Below are 3973 nucleotides of genomic sequence, written 5' to 3'. Positions count from 1 at the left end.
ATAATCTCTTTCTTACTTTAACAAAGAGAGAATTTTCTTTACTTAAGATCTCTATTCTTAAGAAAAGATACAGTGAGGGCAAGAAGCTGAAATAGCAGAATTCCCATTGAGGCAAGAGGCCGTTTAAGGGAGCAGTTTGCAGATTCATAGCCTGAAGGTCACTCGGTTCTAAGAATACAGATTTAAGATCAAAAGTAAGGTAAAATTATTGTCTCTGTTAAATTTAGAAAGAATTCTTCTAATATCTTGAAAGAATTGTAGGGATTATTATTGTTCATGTTTGCAAAAAACTTATCTAAATATGTTATTATTCATAAAGTTTGCAAGGAATTATTTGAATAATGCCAGGTTATACAATTAAAGGATTAGATAATCTGTTAGATAGATTAATGGAAAAAATAGAAAATATTTATTCTCAATTAGAGATTATGAATATATTATCGAAGGAATTTGATAATCTTAGTAAATTACATGACAATTATATTACAGATTATGCTAATTTATTAGATCAAAGGATGAAATTATATATTAAAACTCGAAATGAGAGAAATAGAGGAATTTAAAACTATCCCAATAAATTAAGGATATCTTGTGCAATATATGATAAATTATTTCATTAAGGGTATAATAGACATTTTATCAAAAATGAATAGTAGCTGGTCATTTATAATAATACCCCTTGATTTTGTCGCACAAATGATTCATATGTTGGAATAATTAATTATTTCATATGTGGGCTTCACATTGGATTGCAAATTTTACGGATTAGATATATGATTCATAATGATATTTGTGTTTGAGCCAAATTTATTAAGTGATCAATTGGGCCTTTTACACCTTACGGGTTGTAATTAATTTTATGTGGTAGTTTAAAGTATGTGGGCCGGAAATAAACTCTAATTAGAATTCTAGTCGTAATGGGACGACCCAAATTATTTCCTATATATAAAAGCTAGGTCCCCTCTCCTCTCTATATGTTTTTCATTAGCTTGCCCCATTGATTGCTAATACTTTTGTGAGGAGCAAGGAGGGGAAGATCTTGACTGCTATTACAATTACTATTCATATCAATAATGGCTTCCGCGTGTATGAATTCATTTTATTAATTTATTGGATTGTGATTATCGATTCTTAACATGATTAAAACTAAATATCAACAATTAGTATCAGAGCCTTTATGTTAAAATCGAAATCCTTCATGAAATTCATTTTTTTTTCTTACATCACGTAAAAAGTCTGTGCATATATATTTGTTTTGAATGCTGTGAAACAGAAAAAAAAACAAGGTTGCTATTGCTTTAGTATTTTCACATTTTTGTGCATATAACTTCGTGTATGCATATATTTATAATTCAGTAAAGAAGGCAAAAACGTAAGCCATCAAAACACCACATTCCCGTCGTCTCATCACCGTTTTAACTGCACCATATCATCTTAATATGCAAATCACCAAAAACTGCTCACTAAAACTTATGTGAATTTACGGATTACCAATATGCCCTAAGCTTAATCTCAGACATTCCATCTCTTTCTCCCCCTCATGCACGCACACAAAAGGATACCTGTGAAAGGAGAGACACTAATTGGCAAGAGAGGTGGAATGAAAGGGGAATTGTTTGATTTTGAAATATGGATATTCAGATTCGACAGATTGTCATATTCCGACAACTCCACTTGAATGTATTTCAAAAAATCAATGATGAGATTTTGACTTAATTAGTGGAAACTTGGCTATTGACGAAGCAGAATCATCCATTTATGGTTAAATTGAATGATAAAGTGTTGGAGATTCTGCATGAAAGTGGCAAATCGTATTTATTGAGAGAGATTGAAAGGGAAAAATACATGTTGGGTGAGAGAAAAAGTATGGTGGATTTTAGGGTTTTAATTTTCATTCGGTCGGCGATAAGAGTGTTGGATTTTGGGGATTTTGTCTTTCCTAATTTTAGCCATGTGTAATATATTTGGGGACGGGCCTTGTCTTTCAATTTGTTAGTTTAGAGGTCCCCGACAGAAATTAAGAGATTAGGACCTGGTTTTAATTTGAATTTAGGGTTAAAATGTAATAAGGGCTCTTAATTTGAACTTTTAAAGTTTTGACCCAGTTAAAATTTTTATTCAATAATTGACTAGATTGAAATATATTAAATAATAATAATAATAATTTAATTAACGACTTTTGTATTATTTTATGCATTTAAATGTTGCCATTATTTGTCCGTTTAAATTTCAATTTTTATATACTGAAATATTAAAATTTTGTTGCCAATTTTAGTTCTCAATCATATGTGAATTTTGCCATTCATCGATTAACGATTATAATTGTTCCATGATTATTATTTTGTGATTGAATTTTTCTATGAGCCTTGCAACGATTCTTGTTTTCCCACTAAGAGAAATATTTTGAAATAAAAATGGGTGGTAGCTGCCAAAGTGGCACATTCATTATTATTTATTCGATTTTCTCTACAATAAAAATACATATATTTTTGCCCAACAACTTTTGATTTATTGCATATAATATCTTGCCCAAAAGTGTTATTATATGTAATATTTTTGGAAAATGGCATGAGAAAGTTAACAAGCTTATTTTGGTTTAGAAATTTTCTTCTGCCCAAAAGTGTTGGTGTTTCGAAAATCAATGTAATTTTGTTAACTAGCTACATAATATACTTTAAGAGTACCTTATAGCATGTTGTATTATCGACTCAAATGTGACTTTACAATGATGCATCTAGGCTCTTACCGTAATGAAATTCATATGTTTCGAGTGAAATTACGGATTATCTGATTAATAGCCCATATTAATTAGTTGGATATTACATCATCCATTTGATTGCATGCAGTACGTTTGGATGATATTGTGTGTGATATTTTATACTTCCGCAGTTTATAATGTCTCATCTCTTTCGAATCAATTGTCTGCTATTGAAACTTTGACTGGGAATAACTATGTGAGATGGAAACGAGACGTAAAAATAGCACTTGGTCTTTTGGGCTTGAATTTTGCAATAGAGAAAAAGCTTGAAAACCCCACAGATAAGAGTACCGTTGAATATATAGCCAAGCATGAAAAGTGAGAAAGGGCTAACAAACTTTGTTTGAAAATCATTAAGCGATCGATATCTGATTCCATTCTAGGTTTAATTATATAGTGGATTATTAGTCTTCAGCTTACATTTTTCCTGCTTACAGTTCAGCTTGTGGATTTTAGATTATGGTTTTTGATTATTGAATTGTCTAATGAATAAATTGATGAACATAAAATATGATGGTACAAGCGGTGTTAGAGAGTATATCATGAAGATAATAAACATATCATTTAAGCCAAAGGCTCTTAAAAGTCCCTTTGCCTTAGTTTGTTTTGAGTCTTTTTTTAGTAGATATGGCTTTGAATTCTTGGTGGTTAGACTCTGGAGCGAGTATTTATATTGTGAATTCTTTGCAAGAGTTCACAAGCAAACAGAGGCTAAGTGAGAATAAAGTGAGTTTGAGTATTGAAAATGGAGTTCAAGTGAATATTGAATTCATAGGAATAGTGATCTTGTCTTTGGAGTCTAGTTTTACCCTTATTTTGGAAAATACAATTTTTTGTACCGCAAGACGAAATTTAATTTCTATATCGAAACTCGATGCTTGTGGTTTTTCCTTTAATTTTGGTAATGAAAATGTTGAGTTGTTTTATGATTCTCGTTTGATTGGGAATGACCTTTTATATAATGGTTTATATAAATTGTCTTCGACTTCTTTTGGTAAAGTCTCGTGTTACCAATTTATCAAAGAAAAGGGCTTTAATCAGTGAATCGTCCTCTATGTTGTGGTATAAATGATTAGGTCACATTTCGAGGGATGGAATGGAAATATTGGTAAAAGTTGAGATACTTCCCTCTCTAGACCTTTTTGACTTTGACACTTATGAGGATTGTATGAGAGAAAAACTAAGTCTACAAGGAAATATTCTAGTAGGATTAAT

The sequence above is a fragment of the Olea europaea genome, chromosome 15 (genome assembly GCF_002742605.1).
Source record: "Olea europaea var. sylvestris chromosome 15, O_europaea_v1, whole genome shotgun sequence".
NCBI classification, from domain to species: Eukaryota; Viridiplantae; Streptophyta; class Magnoliopsida; order Lamiales; family Oleaceae; genus Olea; species Olea europaea.
Note: the sequence above shows the minus strand (reverse complement) of the source record.